The sequence below is a fragment of the Myotis daubentonii genome, chromosome 16, assembly GCF_963259705.1.
Source record: "Myotis daubentonii chromosome 16, mMyoDau2.1, whole genome shotgun sequence".
Taxonomy (NCBI): domain Eukaryota; kingdom Metazoa; phylum Chordata; class Mammalia; order Chiroptera; family Vespertilionidae; genus Myotis; species Myotis daubentonii.
The window spans coordinates 24704063-24721934 of record NC_081855.1 but is presented as its reverse complement, the minus strand read 5'-3'; the positions used below and the strand labels follow the sequence as shown (position 1 = coordinate 24721934).

Here is a 17872-nt window from a genome sequence, read left to right as displayed (position 1 = left end):
CCACTGAGCCAAACCGGTTAGGGCTCATTTTCAATCTTTTAATCTCTAATAGAATCCACTGTAATTCCTACTTAAGTATTAAACAAAGCTGGACATGCACATATCCCTCTATGTTAAGATGAACAAAGGAAGAAAAACCATTGGACTGTGAAAAGATTCTGTAGCCCGAAGGATGAGGTCCCCTTGAAAAATCAGAACAAAAGTAAATGATATATAAAGCAAAGTCAGAAAATCCAATCAACAAAAATGTAAGCATTTATATTCCCTAATGATATATCCCCAATACCTAAGATAGTACCCAGCATAGAAGAGTTGCTTAATGAATATTTGTTGAATAAATTGACTGAATACAGTAGAATCTCAGAAGGGGAAAACAGGGCAGTAGTAGAAGTAATAATTAAGCAATTCTCATAACACTTAAGCCTTCTGACAAAATGAATGAAAAGAAACCAACATCTAGACTAGCCAGGTGAAATTTTTTAATATTTCAAGGAGAAAAAAAAAGCCTTCAAGAATTTAGACCGGGCCCTGGCTGGGTAGTTCATTTGGTTAGAGCATTGTCCTGATACACCAAGGTTGTGGGTTTGATTCCCAGTCAGGGCACATATAAGCAGCCAATGAATACATAAATAAGTGGAACAAGTTGATGTTTCTCTCTCTCTCTCTCTCTCTCTCTCTCTCTCTCTCTCTCTCTCTCTCTCTCTCTTCCTCCTCCCCCTTCCTCACTCTTTCTCTTAAAAAAATCAATTAAATAAACAAACAAATAAATAAATAGAATTCAGACAGGGAAAAATAACAAAACAGAGTAGTATCTCCAAAGGAACTAAATTCAAGCTGGCCTCAGAATTGTGCAACCCTGTAAAACATAAGTCAATAAAGTATATCCTACAGAATTCTGAGGATGTTTATAGCTTAAGAATTCTATACTCAGCCAAGTTGTCATGCGGTTGTGAAGGCCTCAGAAATAAGTACTAGGATATAAAGGAGACTAAAAATGACACCATCCAGGTTATCTTTTCTGAAATAACTGCTTATACATATACTGCTGAATAAGAACTTAGGAATAAAGAAGAAAGTCATGGCATAAAAAGATACGCAGCAGTGTTTGATATAAAAAGATCTGTGCAGTGAGAAAACCTGAAATCATTTTCAAGGTCCACCATTTCTTACTTCTTTTCAGTTGGGTCAAGTTTCTAAGCTTTCTAAATCTCCGTTTTCCAGCTAATGAAAAGAAAATAGATTCCACCAAATCTCCTCTCTACCTACTCCAAGACTTCTGTGAGGATCAAGTGAGATGAGGCACAGGAAAACGCTTTACAGACATTTGATTAAAGTGTGAAATGTTTCGCCAAAACCGGTTTGGCTCAGTGGATAGAGCGTCGGCCTGCAGACTGAAAGGTCCCAGGTTCAATTCCGGTCAAAGGCATGTACCTGGGTTGCGGGCACATCCCCAGTAGGAGATGTGCAGGAGGCAGCTGATCGATGTTTCTCTCTAATTGATGTTTCTAGCTCTCTATCTCTCTCCCTTCCTCTCTGTGAAAAATCAATAAAATATTTTTTTTAAAAAGTGTGAAATGTTTCTACCTGGCTATGAAGCAAGTCATGTTCCTGGGCTAAGGAAACTGCAAGGAGGCTAGTCATTGCTAGGGAGAGGAAGCCAGGCATTGCTACGTGATGTCATTACCCAGACAGACACTTAGCATATTAACATATATACGTGTTATATATGTTATATATGAGTGTGTGTCCCTAAGGATGAGAGAAATTATGCCAAAGTGCTAACAATGGTTATCTCCAGGTGGTGAAATTTTGACTGATTTTTCTTTTATTTCTCTATACTTCTTGCTTCTCCTTCATGCTTTTCTTTATTTTCTAGAATTTCTATGAAGACTATGCTTGTTTTACAATTAGGAAAAAATTATTAATTAAAATTAAAATATATAGTAAAAAGTTTGTAAGATATCAATACAAGTAGAAAAATATCCTATATAATAAAAAGGCAATATGCAAATTGGTCGTCACATCTTCACATAAGATGGCCGCCCCCATGTGTTCACAAGATGACCGCCACAAGATGGTCGGCAGGGGAGGGCAGTTGTAGGCAATCAAACCAGCAGGGGAGGGCAGTTGGGGGGAACCAGGCCTTCAGGGGAGGGCAATTGGGGGCGACTGGGCCTGCAGGGGAGGGAGGGCAGTTAGGGGTGATCAGGCCTACAGGGGAGGGCAGTTGGGGGCAACCAGGCCAACAGGGGAGCAGTTAGGTGTCGACCAGACTGGCAGGGGAGTGGTTAGGGGTGATCAGGCTGGCAAGCAGAAGCCCAATCCCTGTGGGATCGGGCCTAAACTGGCAGTCAGACATCCCCCGAGGGGTTCCAGATTGGAGAGGGTGCAGGCTGAGCTGAGGGACAACCCCCCGCCCCCCAGTGCACGAGTTTTGTGCACCTGGCCTCTAGTATATATTATAAACCTACAAAAACAATATCCATTCTTAGATACCTAAAATGCACAAAATTATTTATAAATTCAGCAGTGTCTTTCTTATAGCTGGAGTTCAGTTTCAGCAAAACAAAACAAATGTCTCTTCCTATGAATGGTGAATGCCTTGGACTTATTCCAGAATAATATTGAATCATTCACATTGAATGGTGAATGCCTGGAGTTATTCCAAAATGATATAAAGTCAAACTTTATTTCAGTAAGAATTTTTAAGCCTAAAATCCTACAAATTGAATGAGTCCTGGTAAGTGTATCTGTTCCAAAAACCACTCTCCAAATTCATAGAGACTAGGTCTGACACTAGGAGATTAAATATACTAGACAAATGCTACTCCATGGTAAGGGTAGAGATTGGGGGTGGGGTGGGAATGAGGGAGTAGAGGATGATGAAACCAAATACCAATCATTAAAATATTGTCAGCAACATCCATTTTCACCCCAAGCTATCCTTCACCAGAGTAGTGTGTGATAAACAACATTTCATTCATTCATTTATTCTTGCAATTAACATTTATTTAAGGGCCTATAATGCATATAGCATTGTGCTAAGCAACGGATTTACAGTAGAGAACAAAACAGATTGGGCCCCTGCTTACATAGGGCCTAGAACCTAATGGAGAAGACAAATGCATACACAAATGGACATTTAACTGAAAATTGTGATGAGTGCTACGGAGGAAAGTACAGATTGTTACAGAAAAATTGGGGAAGGGATGTTTTAGGGAAGGAAAAGGGAGTGGTCAGACATGACCTCTTTGAGTAAGTGACATAGCTAGAACCCAAAAGATGAGTAAGAATTAGAGAAGGGATGAAGAAGAGTATTCCAGGAAGAGGGGAAGAAAAAAAAAAAAAAGCATGGAGCTTTGGGCTAATTGAAAGAAGACCGGTGCAATTTTTTTATTTTTTTATTTTTTATTTTTTGCCACTCATTTATTGATGGGCACTTTCGAAGTGCTTTCGAAGTACCAGGGAGAGGCACTTGGCCAGGCCTGGAGCTTCAGAGGATGCTTCCTGACCAAGATCATGTGCCATTAGTAGGAGAGGCCCAGGACAATAGTAGAGGTTTGGATGGTGGGTAGAGTGGGAGAGCTGTGTAAACAGATGGAACAGCATGCGAAAGGGCTCAGAGATAGTGTAACCATACAATCAAAGGGTCCAGGCTGCCTGTCACTACTTGAGCCAATTCAGCAGAGACGGGGTGAATCATATATTAGTATTATTCCAATACTGCCAGCGGTATGGGAGAGCAGCAGGTCATCCACAAAAATCTGCTCGGCAGCCCTAACTGGTTTGGCTCAGTGGATAGAGCGTCGGCCTGCGACTGAAAGGTCCCAGGTTTGATTCCAGTCAAGGGCATGTACCTTAGTTGTGGGCACATCCCCAGTGGGGGGTGTGCAGGAAGCAGCTGATCGATGTTTCTCTCTCATCGATGTTTCTAACTCTCTAGCCCTCTCCCTTCCTCTCTGTAAAAAATCAATAAAATATATATTTTAAAAAATCTGCTCTTCAGCGCCCCCCCCCCCACCATAAGCCAGCTGCTTATATAGGATAAAACAAAGATCACCAGTACAATCTCTTATGGAAAAGCCTGTCTAGACTCCACTGTTCCTCATCCAAGTCAAAACAGAGACCAATGCAGTAATAAATGCACAGGTGGGAGCAGACAGGTCTCACTCAGGTCTGTCACTTAGCTGTTTAACTTGATCACTGGGCCTTGTTTCAGTATCTTTGAAATGAAAAATATGGATTTTCTTTTTGGAACCTCTTGTAAATACTTGCCCTTTTTATGATGTTACATGAGGGTATATGTATAATGTAATAATCAACAAAACGTGGCATTTTTACTATCAAAAATGCCCATGAGGAGGAAAAGAAGTAGGAACTCCCCGCTAGTTTAGAAAAGTGAAAAGAGAACTATATCACTCATTTGCAGTTGGCATTTCATCCCAGAAGGTTAATTATGATCATGAGCTAGGTCATCTATTTTTGTAAAAGTAATCTGTTATTTGCAAGGAAATGGTTTATCTGAAGCTTCCTGGGGGAGAATCCTGTGGCTTAGCCTGAGAGTTTTGTTGTGAAGTTTCTAGGCCTTCATGGCTTTCAGTAAAATATACTGCTTTGAATCGAGTGGTACTTAGATAAGGGTCAGAATCAAACTGCCAAGAATATCTAGAGTTTCATCCCATTCCCACCCTGCACTGGCCCTAACTCCCAGGTGCAAGGCACAACACTGAACACTTGCATGCAATAGTTTAGTTAAGCCCCTCTATAACAACCTTATGAGGTACAGTCAGTAGTCATTGTTTATGGTAGCTATATTCATAACATGGTACTGAATGCTGAAATAACGAATCACAAGCAATTGCTCCTATGGGAAATACAGGGTTAGGTTCCTGTGAACTTCTAGTCATGATATTTCAATAAACTAACCAATACTTAACTTTGATGTATGTGTTTTTGCTTAAAGACACCATATGTAATATACATTGTTGATTCCTAAACATTGAACTCATCATGGTCAGCAACACTACTGGTATAACTCATGCCTGCTTGAAGCTTATCTCGCACGTGTATTTTCTCCCTCTTTTCTCCATGGCAGCCTTTTTGCACTCATGAACAGCACACAGCACTTCGGCAACATGCCTGGTAGCTATTTTAAATAGTACAATCACCAACAGAAAGCACAAAACTGAAAAATAAAAGTGCTACTAAATAGACCACCATCGTGTTTACAGTATGAGAGCTGAAACAAAAAGGCAAAGTGTTGCTTTCTTCAACCTCAACTAGGAAAGTACAAACTGGGCAACTCAAGTGTTTCACTGTGCGCACGTGTCTGTGCACATGCACAAAAGCACCATGAGCATCACCTTGGGGATTACAAAGAAATTTTAGTGCCCTAGCCGGCTTGGCTTAGTGGATAGAGCGTCGGCCTTCGGACTGAAGCGCCCCAGGTTCGATTCCGGCCAAGGGCACATGGCTGGGTTGCGGGCTCGTTCCCCAGTAGGAGGTGTGCAGGAGGCAGCCAATCAATGATTCTCTCTTATCATTGATGTTTCTATCCCTCTCTCCTTCTCCCTTCCTCTCTGAAATCAATAAAGAAATTTTTTTTTTTAAAAAAAAAGAAATTTTAGCAAGTAGGCAAGTTCATAAAAACAGAATCTGTAAGTAATGGAGATCAACTATAGGTTTATGATTTCCATTATGTAGATGAAGAAACTGAGGATCAAAGAGGTAAATCATTTCCCCAAGGTCATTCTAATAAGAAGTGGTAGACATGGGATTCAAACCCAGTTCTGCTTAACTCCAAAGTCAAATACACTTAATCACTATTATCTCCGGATGTTCATTACCAGGGAACTAGTTAAATAAATTATAATAATAAAATCCTACCGAAAGTTCCATAAGGGGATACTTTAGTATTACCTTCCAATTATTTAACAAGAGCTACCAAACGAGATCTTGGGTGCTATTCAAGGACATTTCTATTCATTTTCTCCCTTGATGTTCTCACAATTACTCAATGAGGAAGGTGCTGTCCAAATCTTCATTTGATTGATTAGAAAATTGAGGCCCAGAGAAGTTATGCAAGTTGTTTAAGACCACATGGCAAATGCCTGCCTGCCTCCAACTCCCCCGGGCTCCAGCCGAAGGAGAAGGGGGGTAAGTAAAGAGGTCTCTATACCAGTGATGGGGAACCTTTGGAGCTCGGCGTGTCAGCATTTTGAAAAACCCTAATTTAACTCTGGTGCCGTGTCACATATAGAAATTTTTTGATATTTGCAACCATAGTAAAACAAAGACTTATATTTGTGATATTTATTTTATATATTTAAATACCATTTAACAAAGTAGAATCAACCAAAAAAATGAGTTCGTGTGTCACCTCTGACACGCGTGTCATAGGTTCGCCATCACTGCTCTATACCATGGCTTGTATAAAGCAGACTGCCTGCAAATCTACCGGTGGTGGTAAAGCACCGAGGAAGAAACTGGCTACCAAAGCCACTCGAAAGAGTGCGCCCTCTACTGGCGGGGTGAAGAAACCTCATCGGGCACTACGGTGGCACTTCGTGAAATGAGACATTATCAGAAGTCCACTGAACTTCTGATTCGCAAACTTCCCTTCCTGCGTCTGGTGCGAGAAATTGCGCAGGACTTCAAAACAGATCTGCGCTTCCAAAGTGCAGCTATTGGTGCTTTGCAGGAGGCAAGTGAGGCCTATCTGGTTGGCCTTTTTGAAGATACCAACCTGTGTGCTATCCATGCCAAACGTGTAACAATTACGCCAAAACACGTCCAGCTAGCACGCCGCATACGTGGAGAACGTGCTTAAGAATCCACTATGGTGGAAAACATTTCAACCTTTAAAAAAAAAAATTTCTCTTTTTCCTGTTATTGGTAGTTCTGAACGTTAGGTGTTTTTTTCCATGGGGTCAAAAGGTACCTAAGTATATGATTGCAAGTTGAAAGTAGGGGGCAGAAATCGGGCATTGGCAGTTTTTCCATTTTCATGTGTGTGTGAATTTTTTTAATATAAATGCGGGGACATAAAGCATTAATGACAGCCAAATGTTTCAGTGAACAAGTTTCAGCAGTTCAACTTTATAACAATATAAATAAATCTGTTAAATTTTTCTGGGCAATGCCAGCATTTAGATTTTTTTGAAACAAGTAAATTTCTTATTGATGGCAACTAAATGGTGTTTGTAGCATTTTTATCACACAGTAGATTCCATCCATTCACTATACTTTTCTAACTTAGTGGCCCTACATGCAAGTACATGTTTTTAATGTTGTCTGTCTTCTGTGCTGTTCCTATAAGTTTGCTATTAAAATACATTAAACTAAAAACAAACAAACAAACAAACAAACAAAAAATACCACATGGCAAACAAGAAAAGCCTGGTCTTGAGCTTTTAACCACCATATTATTCTAAATCCAAAAAAAGAGCATGTGACCAAAAGAGCAACAAAAGACAGAAATTGAATATTGGGGAAAATATGATTTAAAAAAGTGATGATTATTTTTTTAAAGCAGAAATACTACATCTTTTGAAGAACTTAATATATGACTGAGAAGGGTTAGGAAGAGCTATGCTTAGTCAATAAGAATCTAAGTATACAGTTAACAGAGATTTTCATAAAATGTTTATTTCTGACCCTTATATTCAATTTTGCTACTGGATAAAGAGATGAGAAGGTAAATAATAGCATATATTATTGGTACCAGTATTATGCTAAAGAATGAGATGTACCATATAAATCTTTGAAGAAAATTTGGCAGTCTATCAAACAGAATAGTCCAGATTGTGGGAAATATCATGCCAAAGGCTTATATTCCAGCCAGTATAGCACCATCAGGTTTTTATTTATTTATTTTAAAATATATTTTTATTGATTTCAGAGAGGAAGAGAGAGGGAGAGAGAGATGGAAGCATCAATGATGAGAGAGAATCATTGATCGGCTTCCTCCTGCATGCACACTGGGGATCAAGCCCGTAACCCAGGGCACAAATCAAACTGTAATCTCCTGGTTCATAGGTCAACACTCAACCACTGAGACACGCCAGCCAGGCACCCTCAGGTTTTTAGAAACATCGTATCAATCTTCATGTGTGAGCTAAATAAGTGTCCAGTTCACTGTCTTCCATGAGCTCAAATTTATTTCAAATTTATGAAAATAGGGTACATGGTATTTTATCTAGTCAGCAACCTATTTATCTTAGGGGAATTAGATATATCTTAGAAAAATCTGTAGACCAAATTTTTTGGGGGGTTTTCTTTCTCAATTAATTTCCTTTGAGTGCAAGTAACAGAAAAATTAAATTATTTAAACAAGGAAAATTTATTATATCAGATAATGGGCAAGAGATAGGGTGGTTACTAAGTTGGTTAATTTAGCAGCAAATGATGTTATCAAGGATGTGGAATTTTTTCCCTATTTTTCTTCTCTGCCATCCACAGGCTTTTGTCCTCAGGCTTGCCTCCTCATGGTTGCAAGATGCTGCTGTATTTCCAAGGCATCATATTTATAGTAGTTCCCCTTATCGGCAGGAGATATGTTACAAGACTCCCAGTCGATGCATGAAACTGAAGATAGTACTATTTTCTCTTACACATATATACCTATGATAAAATTTAATTTATAAACTAGTCACAGTATGAGATTAATGACAGTCCTATATGATAAAAGGCTAATATGCAAATTGACCGAATGGTGGCATGACCGGTCGCTATGACATGCACTGACCACCAGGGGGCAGAAGCTCAATGCAGGAGCTGCCCCCTGGTGGTCAGTGTGCTCCCCCAGGGGGAGCACCACTCAGCCAGAAGTCGGGCTCATGGCTGGCAAGCGCAGCGATGTGGCCGGAGCTTCTCCCACTTCTGCAGCAGCGCTAAGGATGTCCAACCAACAGGAGCAGGCCTAAGCCGTCAGTTGGACAACCTCTGAGGGCTTCCAGACTGTGAGAGGGCACAGGCCTGGCTGAGGGACCGCCCCCCACCCCCACCCCAAGCGCACTAATTTTGTGCACTGGGCCTCTAGTAACTAATAATAAAATAGAGCTCAGACTGGCTTACTTCACTTAGCATAATACCCTCCAGATCCATCCATACTGTTGCAAAAGAAAGGACATTCTGACCTGGCTGGGAGTTGTATGCCCCCAGGACTTGGGAGTCAACCTTGGACCTGGGAATCAACTTTGGAATATGGTCCATTCTCATTCAAGACTGCCTATTATCATGGAAAGATTAACAACTTTGTTGTCCAAACAACGGAATTCCACCCTGCTTGGCCTACTTCCCCATTCCTGTAATCCCTACTTCCCCATGTAATCCTTGACCTGCCCTATGTAAGCAGCTGGTTGTGGGGGCTGTGGAGCATACTTTTGTGGATGACCTGCTGCTCTTCCATACTTCCAGCAGTTCTGGAATAAATGCTCATATATGATTCAAAAATCCTATCTAATAAAGAAGGAATATGCTAATTAACCCTCACACCGTCACAAAGATGGTGGCTCCCACAGCCAATAAGGAGGGAATATGCTAATTGACTGTCACACCCTCAAAGATGGTGGCACCCACAGCCACAAGATGGCCAGCAGGGGAGGGCAGTTGTGGGCGATCAGGCCTGCAGGGGAGGGCAGTTGGGGGGGACCAGGCCTGCAGGGGAGGGCAGTTAGGGGCAACTAGGCCGGCAGGGGAGGGTTGTTAGGGGCAACCAGGCCAGCATGGGAGGGCAGTTGGGGGTTACTGGGATGGTAGGGGAGGGCAATTAGGGGCAACCGGGCTAGCAGGGGAGGGCAGGTAGTGGTGATAGGGTCAGCAGGGGAGCAGTTAGGCGTTGATCAGGCTGGCAGGGGAGTGGTTAGGGTGTGATCAGGCTGGCAGGCAGAAGTGGTTAGGGGCAATCAGGCAGGCAGGCAGGTGAGTGGTTGGGAGCCAGCAGTCCCGGATTGTAAGAGGGATGTCCGACTGCCAGTTTAGGCGTGATCCTATAGGGATTGGGTCTAAACCGGCAGTCGGACATCCCTCAAGGGGTCCCAGATTGGAGAGGGTGCAGGCTGGGCTGAGGGACACCCCCCCCCAAGTGCACGAATTTCATGCACCAGGCCTCTAGTAATAATAATAATAATGATAATGATAAAATAGAACAATTATAACAATATATTGTAATAAAAGTTATGTGAATGTGGTCTCTCTCACTCTGCCAAAATATGGTATTGCGCTGTACTGACCCTTCTTGTGATGATGTGAAATGATGCAATGCCTACCTCATGAGATGAAGTGAGGTAAATGACATAGGCATTGTGACGTAGTGTTAGGGTATTATTGACTTTCTGACAATACTCAGAAGGAGGATCATCTGCTTCAGGTGATCTTGGATCATTAAGCCATGACTAAGTGATTAATGGGCAGATAGCATTTACAGCATGAATACGCTGGACAAAGGGACAATTCACATCCTGAGTGAGATGGAGCAGAATGGTATGTGCTCTGACCAGGGATTGAACCCATAACTTGGTGTATGGGCACTCTGACCAACTGAGCTACTAGCCAGGGCTATATTTCTTTTGATTTCTAGCTATATATCTTATTTATTTATTTTACATGTTACCTTATTTATTCTCACAACATGCCTGTGATGTATGGAGGAGAAAGTTGAGGCACACAGAGATCAGATTTGCCCAAAGTCACAGACAGCAAACAAACTGGAATGGGGTCCCATGTTGCAGAAGACCAAAGAAATACCAAGCACGCTTCCTAGAGAAAGGGAGGGACCCTGTTTATTAACACTAGTGGACTCCGGGAATAATATCCAAATCAGAGTGAAGACACATGAAGAGGGCTTCACTTTTTATAACCTTCTGGGGTCTTTGTCTTGCAGATATGGTTCCGCCCCCTTTTGTGGGCTTACAGCAGGGGTCCTCAAACTTTTTAAACATGGGGCCAGTTCACTGTCCCTCAGACCGTTGGAGGGCCGGACTATAGTTTTAAAAAAAACTATGGACAAATTCCTATGCACACTGCACATATCTTATTTTGAAGTAAAAAAAAACAAAATGGGAACAAATACAATATTAGTATTTGCATGTGACCCCTGGCTTACAGGAAGGGCCCCAGGTGTTGAAGTCCACAGGCCATATCCGATGATCTGTCCTGGGGCCAGCGATAACAACCCCCCCCCACCCCCCCTTCCAGGGCAGTGCATTGTTCACAGTTTTTATGGCCTGACACACCTTGCAAGACCAGTTTCCTCCTCACCAGAGCAGGCTCTCAGTTCACCCACGGTCCCCTGCAGTAAGTGCCAGTCACCAGGACATTCCCAGTGCTGTAGTCTACACACATTGTAGAGAACAGCCTTCCTGCACTGAGCTCCTTGCAGGTTGGCCTTACCCTCACCCTGCCCTCCCCACCCTGCCCTGTAGGCCTGGGCCATTGCAGCTCAGGGCTCAAGACACCCTGGGAATGGGGCTGGGGAGTAGGGGAGAGAGAAGGATGAGTAAAAAAAAAAAAGAACAGAACAGGAGAAAACTCAGAAGCTGAACAGATAGGCCCATGTCTGGGAGAGTGGGGGTTGAGAGACCTCCCCCAAAAAGGGCAGCTTACACACAAGGTATTTTTTTTTTTTTACACACACTTGTACACATACCTAGATATAGTACATGTTAAATATATGCTATTCACACCTTGCCCGGTGCCCTGAGAGCCAGGGGTGGTGCTGGTGGGCATGGGTGAGCAGATGGGAGTTTGTTAAATATGCACTCCAACCCTAACTGGTTTGGCTCAGTGGATAGAGCGTCAGCCTGCGGACTGAAGTGTCCCAGGTTCAATTCCAGTCAAGGGCATGTACCTTGGTTGCGGGCACATCCCCAGTAGGGGGTGTGTAGAAGGCAGCTGATCAATGTTTCTCTCTCATCGATGTTTCTAACTCTCTATCCCTCTCCCTTCCTCTGTAAAAAAATCGATAAAATATATTTTTTAAAAATATAAATAAATAAATATGCACTCCAAGTTCTATGTGCATATCTACACATACTACAGACACAGCCACTCACCCCTCAGGTACTGTACACAGGCTCAGCCAGGAATAGATAAAAGGGGTCCCTCTCTTGAGTGTCCCCTGCAAATGACTGAGTCCTACATTTTGCTGAAGGAAGAAGGGGCTGGAGAAAAGAAAAAGGTGGGAGTCTGGAGTGTGATAACTGCAGCTTTTATCTCATTCTTCCCCCCACCCCCCCCCACCACCCCCCCACCCCCGCCCCCAGACTTAAGCCCTCATCTTCTCAGGGAGTGTGTCACCTGCCTGACCCTGCCTAGGGCTGGCGGATCACAGGGTGAGGGCTGCTTCTGATGAAAGGAAGCTGTATAGGTGTGTGTGCACCTGTCTGTGTGAGCACTTGGCAGGGGAGGGAATGCGTGTCCATCCTCCGTCCTCTAGGCTCTCAGACACAAAGTGGACTGAGAACCAGAAAGCTGCCAGCCAGGGGAGTGACCCCTGTGTGAGCTCTGAAGGAGAAAGAGAAACGTAAAAATGAAAACTCTGAGGTCAGAGTGGGCAGGGGTGTTAGCTGAGAAAAGAAGGAAGGACAAGGCAGGTGTCCAAGGTTGCCCTTGACTATCATTGTCTTGTAAATAAGCTAATTTAAGTTCTCACTCCATAGGACAAGTAAAAGGTTTTGAAGGCTAGGCTGAGGAGTTGCTGAAGTTCATCTACATAGTCCACAATCGCCAGCAAGAGGGGGAAAAAGTTTTGTTGACTTTTTTAGGGGTGAAGCCTTCATAAAACTGGGAGGGACCCCAAAAAAGCCAAATTGTGAGCTCTTGTATGCATCACTTTGAAAGTCAGTTCAGGGTCTCTAGATAGAAAACCATACTAAAGGTTGAGAAAATTTTGCTTCATTAGCATTTCATTTGTGTGATTGATTTTTTTTTCTTTTATTTCTTTACTTTTAAATCCTCACCCAAGGATGTGGAGTGTGTGTGTGTGTGTGTGTGTGTGTGTGTTTATTGATTTTTAGAGAGGGAACGGAGAAGGGAAAAGAGTGAGAAAAACATCAATATCAGAGAGAAGCATCCACTGGTTGCTTCTGCACACGCCCTGGGGATCAAACCCAAGACCTGGGTATGTGTTCTGATTAGGAACTGAACCGTGACCTCCTAGTTCATAGGTCGACCCTCAACCACTGAGCCACGCTGGTCAGGCCAACTTGTATTCTTATAGACCAGCGATTTTCAACCAGCGTGCCACAAGAGGCGCACTGGTGTGCCTCAATAATTTTTAAAGCATGCAATACCTGACTATTTAGTCGGGGGCACTGACCTGATTGTCAAATTACAAAATGACAACAGCAAACACAACAATAACGGGCCAGTGTGAATGAATCAAAATTATACCTTTTATTTTTTTTGGTCAGATTGGCAAAAAACATATTTTTTTGGTATGCCGCAGAATTTTAGTATTTAGTTTATGAGTGCCATGACATAACAAAGGTTGAAAATGCTGCTATAGATGAGACAGTTTCCTTTTGGGGAGGGCCTCCGGGTGAACTTTGGAGGTGGTCAGCCTCCCTTGTTCACTCTTCAGAACTGCATGTTTTGGGGGTGCTTCTGGAGCCTGGGAGGCTGGGCTGAGTCCGCCGCATTGGGTGGCCGGGTACTGCTGACCAGGATGTCCAACGAGTTGCTCAGGCACAAATGGCACCTCGCTCTTGTGCTCCTGGCTATCCAGGTAGGTGTTCTGGGCAGACTCAGTACTGCTCTGGACAGTGACTGAGATGAACAGTGTTGATGTGGTGTGTGGAGAGGACAGGAGCGGGGTCTTCTTATACGCCACTAGGCATGATGAATTAGGAAGCGCTCGACTGTTGCTGAGACTACTAGCGCTGGGCAGTGGGGAGCGCTATCTCTCTATATTTTAAACCATGAGTTCACACTGATAAGTACAATTTTAATGTAACATTAAAAGGCCATTCTAAGTTTTCTCCCTTTCTGTACTTGTGACACCCACAGTGAAATATCCTCAATATTTACTTATTAAATCTATTCTTCCATATTCTCCAAAGTGATTAATTGCTTACATCCATGATGCCCCCTTCCCAGGAAAGCACTCTCTTCACCCCACTCACACTCCCACAACCTGCACCCAGTTGACACTGCCCTTCATCCCTCTTCCCTGTGGACACCTACCTTGCTCAGCCCCACCTAATGGCTTTGGACTGAATTATTCAGGAAGAGAGGGAGTCAAAAGGACAGGAAGGCAAGGAAGGAGGCCGGCAGGCAGGCCCATATATTTACCTTTCAATAAAGCTTACCGCCAGGCTGGTGTAGCTCAGTGGTTGAGCATTAACCCATGAACCAGGAGGTTATGGTTGGATTTCCAGTCAGGGTATGTGCCCAGGTTTTGGGCTCAATCCCCAGTAGAGGGCATGCAGGAGGCAGCCAATCAATGATTCTCTCTCATCATTGATGTTTCTATCTCTCCCTCTTCCTTCCTCTCTGAAATCAATAAAAATGTATTTAAAAAAAAACTTTAGGTAAGAAAAGTTTAACCAAAAAGAGAACTGTAAGACTGAAAAATGTTGGATGATATTACAAGCCAGTAGATATTATATTTTGGAGGAAGCAAACCCTCATGGTAATTTTTAAATAATAAGATAAATATAGTTTAATGTGTCAGGTTTTTTATTCTAAATATTTGTGTCTATAATTTTTAAATTAAAATAAATCACACTACTTAAACTAGAGCCTTGCTATTCAAGGTATGACCCACCAGCTACATGAGCCTCTTCTGGGACCCTGACAGAAATACAGGTTGAGGCCCCACCATAGACATACTGAATTAAAATCTGCATTTAACAAGATCCCCCAGGTGATTCATCCGCACTTTAAAGTTTGAAAAGCACCGAGCTCCAAATTTCAACATTTAGTAGCAAATCTATCTTGGTCTCACCTACAAAATGTAGGAAGTAAAAGTCCATCTTCTCTAGATAGCCACAGAAGTTGGAAATAAAAGTAAATACTACATCCATTTCACCTTAGATACTATTTTTTTAAAAGAGGTCAAAGAAGGTGGCTATTTTTTCAATGTTTTCTTTTTTTTTTAATATATTTTATTGATTTTTTTTACAGAGAGGAAGGGAGAGGGATAGAGAGTTAGAAACATCGATGAGGGAGAAACATCAATCAGCTGCCTCCTGCATACCTCCTACTGGGGATGTGCCCACAACCAAGGTACATGCCCTTGTCCGGAATCGAACCTGGGACCTTTCAGTCCGCAGGCCAACGCTCTATCCACTGAGCCAAACCGGTTAGGGCTTTTTTCAATGTTTTCTTTCTCTCTCTCATCCTTCCTTCCTTCCTCCCTCCCTCCCTTCCTTTCTTTTTTTTTCCTCCCTCCCTCCCTCCCTCCCTCCCTCCCTCCCTCCTTCCCTCCTTCCTTCCCTTCTTTCTTTCTTTCTTTCTTTCTTTCTTTCTTTCTTTCTTTCTTTCTTTCTTTCTTTCGAGTGAGGAAGGGAGAGGGAAAGATAGAGAAACATAGATCAGTTGCCTCCCATATGCACTCGCACTCCAACCAGGGACCAAACCTGCAACCTAGGCATGTGCCCTGACTGGGAATCCAACCAACAATCTTTCGGTACATAGGGCAATGTTCAACCAACTGAGCCACACTGTCCAGGGCCATATACTATTTTTATTCATTCATTTCCTTCTTCCCCTCCCACCTACCTCCCCCCCCCTTTCTTCTCTCATTTTTAAACATCTACTTTCACTAAATAGGTGGTAAACATCTTTAAAATAGTAATTATTCGCCCCATAAGTTTACAGTTTAATAGCCAGATACCAAAAAGTCTGGCTAGTGATTTACTAACTCACTTCTGAGAGAAGTATATTTAAAAAGTATGTACAACGAAGTAAAACCCAGTTAGATTGCTGTACTTTAATAATTGACTTCAAATGAGAGAACTAAATTTTTTCCATTATTTTTCTTACTGCAAAATGTCAACTTTTCAGTCCTGAAATCACAGACCATGGTTAGAATATCGGTCTGCAACTTGTTGGCTGTGTAAACTGGGGAAAGTCTCTTAAACTCGCTGCACTTCCATTTCAATTTTTGGAGTGCTTAAGCTCATCAACTTTGGAATAAGGCCTAGCTTTGAACTTGCTTCTTCCTCTTCTTAGCTATGTAGACTTGAGCAAGCTCTTTAACTTTTGATCCTCAGTGAAATATAGGCCAAGTTTCCATGGGAAAATGCACGTTAAGTACTTAGCACAGTGCCTTGGCACGTAGTACGTGTTAAATAATCATTAACTCAATGTTCTTGTCTCAATTTTGAAATAAGGATAATTATATGCAGTACAGGTTGCTGTGAAAGCTGAGATAACACAGGGTCTGAAGTATGTCTGGCACAAAGTAAGTGCTCAGTAAATATTAGCTATGATTGGCTCATCGGGTTGTTGTGAGGACCCAGTGGAATAAAATAGTGTAATACTCATGATCATTATTGTTCTCTCAAATTAGGAGCTAAGTCTCACCTCAGGTTTCAAAGAATGTTAACTATACTGTAATCTGCCGTTTTTAAGCCATTCTACATTATAATCAATTCCCTTACTTATTGCTTGTTTATATGCTAGGATGCTACAGAAAGCAACAGCTGAGCATTGCAGCTTGGATCTGGCTTGGTAATGCTCCTGTGATCCCAAGATCTTACTCCTGAAATGGCCAGCGCCGTCCTAGATGAGTGGCTGGATGAGTGAATTACAAAAGGGAAAAGGAAAGGCAGGTGAAAAGAAATGTTGCAAAATCTTCAAGATAAACAACAGGGACTACACCTGCCTCAGAAATAACTTCTTTAAAGACCATGCAAAGGATAAAAAGGAGGAACAGTGGACATGGCAGCATCCAATTGCTCTGGTAACTGGAATTTTGCAAATAAATACTTTGGCATAGCTGGTTTTTCAAACAAACTGGCCTCTTCTTTCCATTATTTGGTCCCTCTTCTGCTTCCTCATCCTCATTTGTATACACCCATTCCTATCATACTTTGGAAGGAAAGGAAAAGTACTCCTTTTTAAGCCATTTTACCCCCCCCCCCCAAATAAAATAAGATAAAATAAAATAAAATGAAATCTGGCAATGCATTGTTTGGTCTTACACTGAGGCAGGAAGTGTCCCTACTCTATATCAGGAGCTCTGTCCCTTCATGAGAGTCATCATACTGTGCTCCTGAGAAGTGTGGTAAGCCAGGAACCTCTCTAAAATCCTGACCGTTAAAGCAATAAAGCTTTTGTGAGCCGCTAGATTTCCCTAAACTTTCCTTTCCCGGTGCGCATGAGGGAAATGCTGCTCTAAATCATAGGAAATATGGGCAAGATTTGAGTCATTTGTATTGTATTCAACTGACCCAGTTAGGACCCAGTGTCCCTTTCCAGCCTAACCTCTCACTGTCCTCCCGTGCGATAGCCAAACACGTCTCCTTGTTCCTGGCACACACACTTTTTTGCCTTGGCTCTTGCCATTCTCCCTGCCTGGAATGTCCCCTCCCCTTCTCTCCACGTCCTCCTTCTACTTTATCAAACTCTCATATGTCTTCTTAGACGTCTCAAATCAAATAGCACCCCTTCCACAAAGCCTTCTCTGATTTCCATAGCTACTGAAGATTTTGCTTTTCTTTTTTGTGTTCTTTTTGGGTATTTGGAGTTATCTGTGTGTATCCTTCATTCCTCCATATCCCTGAGGAAGAGATGGAGCCCTTTGTGTATTCTCCTTCATCCCCCGTGGCATTCCAAACTGTAAGTGGCTTTTTTATTTACACGTATCCCTCCCCAACCAACCCTCTACTTATAAGCTTTTTTAAGGGCCATGTTTTGTACATAC

The 17872-nt window shown here is 42.4% G+C and overlaps 1 pseudogene; it reads left to right on the top strand.

The window, feature by feature from the left end:
• Positions 1 to 6419: 6419 nt before the first annotated feature.
• LOC132218286 (uncharacterized) lies at positions 6420 to 7130 on the top strand (annotated as a pseudogene).
• The last annotated feature ends 10742 nt before the right edge of the window (positions 7131 to 17872 follow it).